Source organism: Carcharodon carcharias, chromosome 20 (genome assembly GCF_017639515.1).
Source record: "Carcharodon carcharias isolate sCarCar2 chromosome 20, sCarCar2.pri, whole genome shotgun sequence".
NCBI lineage: Eukaryota > Metazoa > Chordata > Chondrichthyes > Lamniformes > Lamnidae > Carcharodon > Carcharodon carcharias.
In genome coordinates this window covers 42,783,758-42,796,651 of record NC_054486.1, presented here as the reverse complement: position 1 = coordinate 42,796,651, position 12,894 = coordinate 42,783,758, and the positions used below count along the sequence as shown (strand labels likewise).

The window sequence follows — 12,894 nt, the reverse complement described above, 5'->3', positions numbered from 1 at the left end:
TGCCCTGTACTCTTGCTATTTCCTCCTTGAACGCCTCCCACAGCTCTGACACAGTTTTATCTGCAAGTAGCTGCTCCCAGTCCACTTAGGCCAAATCATATCTCATCTTAGTAAAATTAGCCTTTCCCCAGTTTAGAACTTTTATTCCCGGTCCAACCTTATCCTTTTCCATAACTACCCAAAATCTATCTAAGTTATGGTCACTATCTCCAAAATGCTCCCCTACTCCATAACTACCCTAAATCTATCTGAGTAATGGTCACTATCTCCAAAATGCTCCCCTACTGATATGCCTTCCACCTGCTCGGACTCATTTCTAGATATTAGGTCCAAAATTGTACCCCCCCCCCCCCCCCCCCCCCCCCACCCCACTCCCCCCCCCCCCAACCGCCCTCTTGTTGGGCTATGTAATGGCTAAAAATGTTCTTCTGGATGCAACTTAAGAATTTTGCTCCCTCCCTACCTTGCACACTGAAACTATCCCAGTTAATATTTGGGTCATTAAAATCCCCCGCTATTACTGCCTTGTTATTCTTACAGTTCTTTGAAATTTGATTACATATTTAATCCTCTATCTCTCCCTAACTGTTTGGGGGCCTATAGTACACACCCAACAGTGTGTTTGCCCCTTTTGTGTTTTTTACTTCTACCCATATGGCCTCATTTAATGATCCTTCCAAGATATCATTCCCCCCTCACTGCTATAATTGATTCATTGATCAATATTGCGACACCCCCTCCATTTCTATCCCCCTCTCTATCTCATCTTATAACCAGGAATATTGAGCTGCCAATCCTGTACTTCTTTCAGCCAAGTTTTGGTCATAGCTATAATATACTTCCATGTGCCTATCTATGCTCTCAGTTCATCTGTCTTATTCCTCAGGCTCCTTGCATTAAAATATATTCCATTTAGCCTTGCTAAACTCACTTCTTTTTATCTAGCCTATGTTTCCTCTGCCTTCCAGACTCACTTTTATTAGTGGTTTAACTTCTAATTCCATCTCAGCTTCTCTGCCCTCTGAACTACTTTTCAGGATCCCATCCCCCCGCCAATTTAGTTCAAATTCATCCAAATAGCATTAGTAAACCTCCTCACGAGGATGTTGGTCGCGTTCCTGTTCAGATGAAACCTGTCCAATTTGTACAGGTCCCACCTCCACCAGAAACAGTACCATGTCCCAAAATCTAAAGCCTTCCCTCCTGCGCCATCTCCCTAGCCATGCATTCATCTGCTCTATCCTTCTGTTCCTATACAGGCACCGGGAGTATTTTTGCCTTTGAAGTCTTGCTTTTCATTTTCCTACTTAACTCCCTAAAGTCTGCTTGCAGGACCTAATTTCTCTTTCTTCCTATGTCATTGGTCCCAACATGGACCATGACCTTTGGCTGTTCACCCTCCCCCTTCAGAATCTCCTGTGGCAGTTCCATGACATCCTTGACCCTGGCACTCAGGAGGCAACATACCATTCCGTCTACGGCTGCTGAAGCACCTGTCTACTCCCCTGACTAACAAATCCCCTACCACTATTGTCCTTCCAAACTTCTTCCTACCCGACCTCCCTATAAGCAGTGGGACCACACACGGTGCCATGGCCTTTGCTCTGGTTGGCCTCCACAGAGGAACCGTGACTCTCACCATTTTCCAAGGCCGAAAAACGATTTGCGAGTGAGATGTGCTCGTGTGGATTTCCTCACTACCTGCCTAGTCCCCTTCTTCTGTCTGTCGGTCACCCATTCTTCTCTGCTTGCACTTTCTTAAGCTGCAGGGTGACCATGCCTGAAACGTGCTATCCACGAATCTCCCAGCCTCATAAATGCACCGTAATGAAGTGCAGTTGGGGGAACTGCCGCTCTAGCTCTAAAACCCAGAGCTCGAGTTGCTCCAGTTGGAGGCATCTCCTGCACATGTGGTCAATCAGGCTGTCAGGAGCATCTAGAATTTCCCACATTGCGCAGGATGTGCAATTCATGGGACTGAGCTCCCCAGACATATCTTAACTAAATAGAATATGGACCCTTGCTTTTATTTTACCCTTACTCTTACTTCAATATAGACTGGATGCTAGATCCTCTAGATAGGCTAGATCTTCTAGGTGCTGCTGACTGCCTGTCCCAAGGTCCTCCTCTCGCACTCTCCTCCAGGTGCTGCTGACTGCCTGTCCCAGGGTCCTCCTCTCGGACTCTCCTCCAGGTGCTGCTGACTGCCTGCCCCAGGGTCCTCCTCTCGCACTCTCCTCAGATATAATGATGGGTTGCCATCTCTTGGGAGCCAGCCATCGTTCTCAATAGGACAGCAGCCGTTCTCAATAAAACAGTGAACCCTCAACTGCTCACACTTACCTCACTGAATGGTCTAGTGTAGGTGGGCCTCAGTGAGAAGGCCCATGCATAAAAGAGTTATTCAACATGATAAGGCGATGCCTCATAGCCCCACTGTAGTCTGCCTAGTCTGCAGGTGGAGAGGCCACTGGGGTCCCTGACCTTCCACTCAGACAGCTTAGATGCTGCCTTGGGGGGGTCAGTGAGGGAAGGGGATTAGGCATTGAGGGCACCAGCAAGCGTCACTAATGCATGTCTCTGTGAGCCTATCCTTCTATCTGCATGGGCTCATCACTCTGGATGGTGCTACCCCAGAACCCTTGTGGACAACCTGCAGTGCACAATCACATGGCATGTAATCCATTGGGTTATTTGTAAGACTGGAAGCATGAGAAAGATACATGAAACTCAATTGCTATCAACCCCATCTCTATTTGAGTAGGAAAAGATATGGCACAACAGGAGAGAGAGAGAGAGAGAGAGAGATGACGGATGGGTTTGCCTGAACTGAGGAACCTTACAGAGTTCAAGCAGTTGGCAGCCGAGGTGACGGGGATGAACCAGACCGAGCCTGTGCGGATGGAGAGGTCGGCAGGCAGCCTCCATCCAGTAAGGATTCATGCACAATGTAGTCATATAGAAACCTAAGATCATGTGTTCCTCCACACTGGAGGCAGCTCATGCAGTCACTCCCTCTCTCCTCTGTCACTTACTGGGTCCAGCAGGAAGAAAGCAAACGAAAAAGAGGAAGCCTTGACCAGTAACTCATCCAGCTCACAGGGGACTGAGGACATTGGGGAGGAGGAAGAAAGTGCATCTGTAGAGGCATCACAGCAGTCACCTGCACCCTCCACCACCACAGGGATAAACACCTTGATGGGTACGGGATATAGTTGAGGCAGGGTCTTACATTCTGGTGGTCACTACACAGACACATGTCCGCAGCAGGAGGGGGCAGGGTCAGTCAAGCTCACCAGCACTCGGAGAACTGCTGGGGAAGAGGCATCTGCGATGTCCAAGTCGGATGACAAGCGTCTGGGACGGGCCCTGCACGCGATGCTGGGGAAGCTGTGTGAGGTGGGGAACACCGGGCAGAGATGGTAGAGACCCTCAACAGAGTGGCACATGAGATGCAGGAGTCCGTTTGCCTGCTGGCTGATGAAATGGTGCCAACATGTGCGTGCATCGAGGTGGTCCAACAGGATGCGTAGTTTCTGCCACTCAGACCTGTAGTTCATTACTGTAGCCATGGGTGAGCTTTTGCTGTGGCTGTGTGAGAGGGGCATCTCAACCTCCCTCCAGGTGCCCCTTCCCCTCAAGGAGTCAGGCAGGGCCCTTGGGCACCTGAAGAGAAGAGGTGCAGCTGTTGGGCTCCTCTTGGCCTTCCACTCAGGATGCTTTGAGGGTGTCTGCCCCTTAGAATCCCCTTTCCCCTTCAGCTCATCCTCTGTGACTGCAGAGGGAGCAGCTGCACCATAACAGGACAGCCAAAGTAAGCTGGGGGTCCTCTGGGCCTCGGGTCCTAAAGGATGGCCGCCAAAGTCATCCAAGACAACAAGGCAAACTGGACAGCAGGTTGCCTCCACCTCTGCTGCAGATGAATTGGTAAGGAACGCAAGATTAAGAAGTTTTGATTTCACATGTGATTGCACGGGTGTACTATGATTGTTAGTGTTATGACACTTCTGTAAATAGAGTATGCTTGCATTTTAATGAGGTCTTATGCAGTTTATTTACATTTGTGCACCCCCCAATCATCTTCAGAGGCACACTCCAGGCTGGGTCGATGTCCCCTGGAATCATGCTTGTGCAGGAGGCAAAGGTCTTTGCCAAGGCCCTTGCAAGCCATGTGCAAGAAGTCTCCCGTACACACTGAGCCTTCACATACTCATCAAACACCTTAGCTTTGTAAGTACTACATGCTGGGGTTCCCCTTCAGTTGTTCAGTTGAGATGACCTGCATCTCTGCCCACCCCTGATAACCCAACTCCCATGCAGCATCTCGAGATCTCCACCCTGAGGTTTTGGATCATTGCGAGCGGCGACGGTTCATATTATCTTCGATGCGCAGTCTAATGCTTTCATTCCTCCTTCTGTCCTTCTGTGATCCACAACCTCCCGGCGCCCCCCCACCAAGCATAATATTTCACCTTCCCACAGTTACCCTTCAACAAGCCCCCATCACCCTCTGTCCTACACAGGTACATACATACATACGAATTAGGAGCAGGGGTAGGCCGTTCAGCCCCTTGAGCCTGCTCTGCCATACAATAAGATCATGGCTGATCTGATTGTAACCTCCCATCTGCCCCTGATAATCTTTCACCCCTTTATTTATCTACCTATCTCTGTGTTAAAAATATTCAAAGGCTCTACTTTCACTGCCTTTGAAGAAGTGAGTTCCAAAGACTCACGACCCTCAGAGAAAAGAAATTCTCTTCATCTCTGTCTTAAATGGGCACTCTCTCATTTTTAAACAGTGACCCCTAGTACTAGATTCTCCCACAAGAGGAAACATCCTCTCCATGTCTACCCTGTGAAGACCCCTCAGGATCTTAATGATTTCAATCAAGTCATCTCTCACTGTTCTAAATTCCAGTGGATACAAGCCTAGTCTGACTAACCTCTTCTCATAAGACAACCCACCCGTTCCTGGTATTCATCTTGTAAACCTTCTCTGAACTGCTTCTAACGCATTTACATCCTTCCTTAAATAAGGGGACAGTACTGTATACAATACTCCAAATGTCTAATCAGTGTCCTATACAATTGCAGCATAACCTCCCTACTTTTATATTTAATTCCCCTCACAATAAACATTAACATTCTATTAACTTAACCTAATTACTTGCTGTACCTGCATACAAGCCTCCGGTATGTACTGTTCTAAGAAACTATCCCAAAAACATTCTATGAACATCCTATCTACTCTACCTTTGCCCACCTGATTTTTCCAGTCTATATGTAGATTAAAATCTGCCTTGATTATCACTGTACTTTTCTGACATTATCTCTTCCTTTATACTCAGTCCTACTGTGTAGTTACAAATAGGGGGCCTGCACACCACTCCCATAATTAACTTCTTGCCTTTACCATTTCTCAACTGAACCCAAACAGCTTCTGCATCCTGGTTTCCTAAACTTAGGTTATCCCTCTCTAATGTGCTAATATCATCATTAACTGACAGACCCACCCCTCCATCTTTTTCTAGCTTCCTGTCCTTCCTAAATGTCAGGTACCCTTCAATATTCAGGTCCCAATCTAGGTCATCCTGTAGTCATGTTTCTGTAATGGCTATCAGATCGTACTTCTTTATTTCTATTTGCGCCATCAGTTCATCTGTTTTGTTTTGAATATGTAAATTCAGATATAGAGCCTTTAGTTTTGTCCTTTCATTGTTTTTGTAACATCTTGCCTTATCTGCTGATTTACTCTTAGATTTGTACTCTCTGTCCCTTCCTGTCACAGTCTGCTTATCATTTCCCAAATTAGTACCTTTCTCTCTTGCCTTGTCTCTAATCTTTGGTTTACCACATCTTCCCAAATTTTATACCTTGTCCCCACTATTTATTTTAAAACCCTCTCTACTCACCTAGTTATGCAGCTTGCACCAGGTCTAGTATAGCCTGCTCTCTGGTTGACCGTACTAGACCTTATACTGTGAATGTCCACATCCCCTACCTTCCTGAGGACCCCATCCCCGTTACAATAGACTTGCCCCGCTCCACATCCTGCCTACCCCCAAAATCCTAATTTACTTTCGTATCCCCTCTGACAACCCTCAGCGCCCCTTCACCAGTCATTGCCGAATCCTCACCCTCACACCCTGCTGGCTCCCATTGCTCCCTTTAAAACTCACCATACCTTCCTATCGACAATTCCCTCAGTATAACCCCAGGACTCATCAGTTGACACCACGGACCCCACCATCTGAACACCTTTCCCCTCTTCCCCCCATGACCATTCACACCTGCACACACCCCTCCATGCCTGTTCATACCTGCACAACCCCATGCCCATTCACACTTGAAAATCCCTCCATGCCCATTCACACCACACACCCCCCATGCCCGTTCGCACGTGCACACCCTGCACCCCTATCCATGTTCCACCATGTTCCTTTCTATTCTCCCGCTCCATACCAGCTCATCCCTTCCACAACTCCTGGAGCATCTCTCTCTTTTCCCTATCACCACCAACCTCCCCAGTCCCTCTCTTGGGCTCCATACCTGTCCCAACTCTTGATTCCTCTCCTGTCCATCTAATCTTCCCCCCAAGCAGAGAGTATCACCGCTCAACAGTACCTCAAGCAGCCATCCACCTGCAGATTGAAGATACACCTCCTAGAAGCACCTGCAGATTGAAGATCCATCTCCTGAAAGCAGCTGCAGCTAGAAGATCCACGTGGTTGAGGCCCCACCCATCCAGTGCTGCATGTGGTGTTCCAAGGTCCACAGTCACTGGATGCTGCCATCTTCTGACCTCCTCAGGCTGCTCCAAGCCAATTCTGGTTGGGCCTTCATCTCCATCCCATTAACAGGATGCAAAATGGTTTCACACCGGCCTCTGATAGGGAATTGCCTGGGAAGTTTAAACTTCTGATGGGCAATTACCCTGCATTGGCAACCTGTCATGAAGAGCGGGAGCGCATGTTCCTGCCGTCGTTTCACACTGGCAGGAAACCAATTGGTCAGCTCCTGCCACATTGCACCCGGTCCCCCCCCTCCGACCCCCCAACTACCCCCATCCACCAACTATCTTCCCGATCCTTGACTGCCCCACACCTCCCCAACTACCCTCCTGATCCCCCGATTACCCCTATCCCATCATCTACCTCCATTCCCTGGCCACCCTCATGACCTGCTAGCTACCCCCATCCACTCCAACTACCCTCCCAACCTCCCCACTACTCTTTCCTGTCCCTTCAGACCACCCACTGACCACTGACCACTGCAACTGACCACTCCCAACTGATTACCCAACCCCTCCAGCCCATCCTACCCACTTATCTTACGTACTTACCTACTTCTTGGCTTATCAAAATGGGTGGGACCTTAAAACTTTTCTGCTTTGTGGCAGCTAGTGCCATAAAAAGGGGTTGTGGCTTCCTTTCCTCTAACACTGTTGCCCTAGACTGAAGGGCATGGGAACCCACTTCACTGCAATTTTCCCACCCAGCCCGAGGAAGGTAGGAAGAGAGGGGCGGAGTGGCAATCCGACTGTGATTGTCACTCTCGGAAGTTCTGGCCCATTATTTTACAACCTTCTTCAGAATTCTACCAAGAATTACTTTAGTGAAATGCAAAAAATATAATAAATTCATTTATACGTGTCTAAAAATGTGTATCTCATATTCTGGCCCAGATATTCCATTCCCCGGAGGGTCGTACCCCAGAGATATCCTGAAAATGTGCTGGGAAACCCTCGGAAGTTCCCTTTCACTGAGTGACTGGGAATTGCCCAGGAAGTTCCAACTTCCGTTGTGCAGTTACCATGTATTTGGAACCCTCCAAAACTCTGATTTAAAAACAGAGACTTTGGATGGTTCTAACATTCTTGGCAGAATAGTTAACCCAGAAAAGTTAGAAGCATTGAAACCAGTTGTAACTCCTGTGTAACTATACTGACACCCCAACCACTCACCCCCCATCCCTCCCCCCCACCCCCCCGGACGCCTGACCACTCCATCTCCGACCATCCTTCCCAGCCACGACTACACCCCCCAGCCCCCAACTACCCCTCAACTCCGACTAATCTCCCAAACACCCACTAACCCCCCCCACCCTCTGACTATCCTCCCACACCCTGACTAACCACATGCACTCCCCAATTACCCAACAGTGATTGTAACTCAATGTAAGATTCAGCCTCTGTGTTTAAAACCTGCCTTTTACCCGTTTTCAACTGAGCGTTGCTAATGCAGTTTTCTTTGCAAATCAAAGTTAACTCTTACTTTAGAGACTGCTGTATCAGAATGCAGTACATTTGAGAACTTAAAGCTGAGTGGTAACAATACTGGGCACTTCAGTGGAAAAAAATAGCTGCAGCTGTGTAATGAGCCTGCAGGAAATTGTGTGAAGTCAGAGTTAGTAGAGCTGCAACAACATCAGTCATTTAAAAGTGGCAGTAAACTCATACAACTTATAAAGTTGTGACTTCAACTCTGGAAAGAAAAGTCACAACCTGAAATAAACAAGCTGCTGAAACTGTAGAATCAAACTACAGGAATATTAAATATAAAAAGGAAATACATCAGTACAACTAATATCTAAAGTAAAACTATGCAAATACATTTGGAGGGAAATGTGCACTATAGAAATATTTTGAAAACCATTATCTAAAATCTGGCAAAGTAGCATGTTAAGTGCTGGCCTACACCTTGATAAAATAAAATCAGATATGTAACAGCACAGACAATAACAAAGTTGGCAACATGGTGAAGGCTTGGAGCCAGAGAGATCATTGACGGAGGCAGAGAAAATTAACAAGATGAAGTTTCAGACTAGCTTTTTGGCTGACGTATCAAAGGTGATAGGAAACTTGGAGCAGATAGTTCTGTACTTTGAACTGCTTTGATTTGAAAGGATATGCTTCACTAAAACCATTAACTGGAGACAGGACCTGCTATTCAATGGAAATAAAGCCACTTGGGATTGATAGTACAGTAGTGGCCTTTTGAAAGAGGTGACTGTCAAGGTATGGGAAGTGCTCAACATATTCCAGAGTCTTTTCTTCATGTATGGTAGGTGGAATATTTGGGTGACCAGTGGGAATTTTGTTTTACAACATTCCAGGACAGACTGAGTTTATTGAATGCAGAATTGAAGAGATCAAGAGTGCTTTGCAAATTTAGTGCAGAGTGGGCAATGACACAGCAGTCATCCACAAACTGCAGATCATGTATGTCGATGATGGTCAGTTTAGTTTTGGCACGGAGGTTAAAGAGTTTTCCATCTGCCAAAACCAAGATCCAACACTGGATTAGCTGTGCCAGCTCAACCTTCTACAAACTGCAGCAGTGAGTGTTTGACAAAAAAGACTAGTGAACAGAGCAATCGTCATCACCACTCTCCTGTCTTGCAGTAAAACTTGGACCCGTGCATCAGCGACACATAAGAGTGCTAGAGAAATTCCATCAGCACTGCCTCCACCACATCCTCCAGGTTCAATGTCGAACAAGTGCCAGTGCCCTTTTTTAAAATGTATTTGTTCCTGTAGGCATTCTGGCCATCCCATTGCTCTTGAGGGCATTTAAGAGTCAACCACATTGGTGTGGGTCTAGAGTAAGATTGGGTCAGACCAGGTAAGGACAGCAGATTTTCCTTCCCTAAAGGAATGGACTTTTACGACAATTTCATGGTCACCATTAGATTTTTAATTCCAGATTTTTATTGAATTCAAATTCTACCATCTGCTGTGGTGGGATTTGAACCCAGGTCCCCAGAGCATTGATCCTGGGTCTCTGGATTACCAATCTACTGACAATACCACTAAGCCACCATCTCCCCAAGGGGAGATCCATAGGTATTCATGAAAAACTCCTGAAAAATCAACTTCGATGGACTGGACACTGTATCCAGAAGGCTGAAAAGATCTACCCCACCATGGCCTGTTTTCTCAACTCTCAAATGGCCAACATTCTAGGGGAGGACAAAGAAAGCACTTCAAAGACACCCTGAAGCTCCCTTTGAAGAGAGGCAGCATTGAAATTAATGACTGGAATGAGTTTGCTACCAGCCAAAATGGTGACAACTTGCCCATTAAGCTGCATCATGCTTTGAGTCATAGCGTCTTAAAGATGAGGCAGAGTGGCAGCAGAGAAGGAAGTAAATCTTGCACTCTGGATCCCACCACCTTGTGGGTCATTGTGCCCTATGCATCCAATGATCCGTGAGTCAAGAATTGGCCTGTTCAGTCACATGAAGACCCATGGCACAAACTCAGTACTCTGAGTAGCCATCATCCTTGAATCGAGGGACAGCCATTGATGACAGTAGTGACACAAACATCATTAAGATTGCAATACTTAATGTTACTGATGGGACATTTTGTACAAATGAAATTATGTCATAACTGTGCATCAAGAAATAAAAGAGCATCTTATGTACACCAAGAAAATTAAATGGATTTGAAATATATATTGATGAAATTCTATTCATTTCCCCATTTGAAAGATTTGTGGCCCTTTACCAATTTGCCTGTGGAGCGTGAATTTTACTCGCAAGCTTGAGGATTTATTTCCATAACAGAACCTTTGTTTTCTTACAATACACCCATTAGTGGATGGGTCAATGCATGATTTCTTTAAGAATGTGAATGCTACTATATTTGAAATTCAAATGAAAGCCTCAGTAGATGGCACTCTACTAAGGAATAATGCCCCTCACCAGCCAATCACATGACATTATTTTAATAAACCAATAAACCTTTTATATATAGAAGCAAGGCAACATCAGCATGACATATCCTTCAGGGAGGTAAAATAGAGGTTGGAAATTTGTCATGAGATTCTTGCACCCCTCCTCCATCAGCATCACTACAAAGTATGACGAGTAAAAATGTTGCTCTTCAGACAGTAGAGAGCTCTTAATTTTTGGGCCTGGTAAAAAATCTGTTGAAAATTACTGTCACAAAATGGTGGCATTGTTTAAGCTCTGTGGTAATCTTTAAGGCCTAGGTTTAATTAATTCAGTAGAGAACTCAATATAAAGGCTCTGTTATCAAGGAGGGTGTAGTATGCCTTTAAGTGCATTGCACTTGCTGAATCACGATGTCAATCACACAATACTGCATACTATTAGGTGAGCAAGATGGCTATTGGACACCCTGCTCTTGAACATCAAATTTGTTGGGCATGCTCTCATCATATACAAAATGGAAAGAGGATTCAAAGGTTCCCAGATCTTAAAGCTAAATCCAATCTTACATCCTTTGTCAAAATTCAGTATAGTCAATTAACAGAATTTCTAAAGAAAACTTACTGCAGAAACCTGTGTTTTATTAGATCACCAGGACTTTCATCTGCAGGGGACAATACCGGTGGAAGGAAATACTCTACATTCTTAAAAGAGGGACAGAAAATCTTTATAACAGCAGTTAACATAAACAAGGACTAAACAAAAGAGACTGGAAGGATAAAATTCAGTGGAGGTGAAGAACAAGCCTGTGAGCAGATAGTAACAACAAATGAAGCAGAGCGCTTGATTCTTCTGGACAAGCTCTTCTATGCTAAGGGATATTTTGAAGTCTAAAGAAATTGCTTCTTTCAGCTGTCTGTATGTGCCTCACTGCCCACTTCTAATTAGCAGCAAGCCAGTTTCATCCAGGTAAAGGAAGGTCCTCAAATGTGGTGCATTCAAATGAAAATCAAAGAATACACAAACCTCCTTTGTGCTTCAAGATTCTCTTTTCATGTATATAGTTATGCCTCTGGAGAATGTATGTCTGATTTTCTCTCACAGCTACCCTTGGTTCTCTCCCAGTGCTTTCCTGCAAATGGTCTGTTTTCTTTCTTCAGATTTCTCAAAAATACAAAATCTGATTGCCCCTTACCTATCACTCCTGTACACCAGCTATGCATTAGTAGCCTTCACCCCCTGCTGGCTGTGTGAAAGATAATGCCCCCAGCTGCTTCCCTTAGTGTAACTGATAATGCACAAACCTGGACTTGAGATATTTCTTCCAGTACTCACTCTTGAAGATGATAGTAACTTCTAATGAAGCCACTAAGATAAGAGATTGGCTTCTGTTTGACCTTGAATTTCCATTCCTTGTATAAAAATGAAAAATTACTAAAAGAGCCAGAGGGTGGTTGTTTCTTGTCATTATCCTGTTGTCAATTCTGATGGTGGTTATTAATTTTTTTTCCTTTACGATTCACAATCTGCTCTTTGAAATGTGCCATATGTTCAAAGCAATTCAGGGATGACAACTGTCAGAATTACAACAATAAAAAATAGCCTAAACGAGGCAGATTTACTGCTATGGAGTTTCGGCTGAAAATAACCCCTGAAACGCTCAAACATATTACTCCTGCTCTGTTTTAAAATGCCATCACATCTACATTATAAGCTTCAAGATTTTGTATTAACAAAAGGGTAAAGTAATATGTACAAAATAGAGTATTTAATGGGCTATGTAACAAAAAAGTGCTGAAATATAAATTTCTTATTTATCATTTGAGGGAATTCAAATTAATATTAGAGCCTAATATATTTGTTTTAATTGTGTGTAAAATAACAACTTAAAGCAATAAAGGCTGCTTTATCTATTACTAATAAAAATTCATTGAAAGCCAACTAGTGTCAGTGCAGTGATAAACCAGACTCCTGGCAAATTCTGTTCTGTTCCGAAGGACAGGCTAATCTGTCCGAAACCTCAAATTGAAACACGTACTGTAAAGTAGAGCCCTTATTTTCATTGACTATTCATTTTGCTTCAGTCTATTTATTAATCCAGTCTCCTTTATTTCTACTCATCTATGGAAAGAATTCTTCATTCCTTTATAAAATTAATCTTAATAGAATGTGATAAAGGGAACTCTTTGGCAATTATGATGTCTGCACTCTCTG

General features: G+C 44.8%; 1 protein-coding gene across 5 annotated transcripts in view; it reads right to left on the bottom strand.

The window, feature by feature from the left end:
• The window catches only part of akap6 (A kinase (PRKA) anchor protein 6), a 527,594-nt gene that overhangs the window by 146,734 nt on the left and 367,966 nt on the right, over positions 1-12,894 (bottom strand). The gene's annotated exons all lie outside the window — the stretch shown is intronic.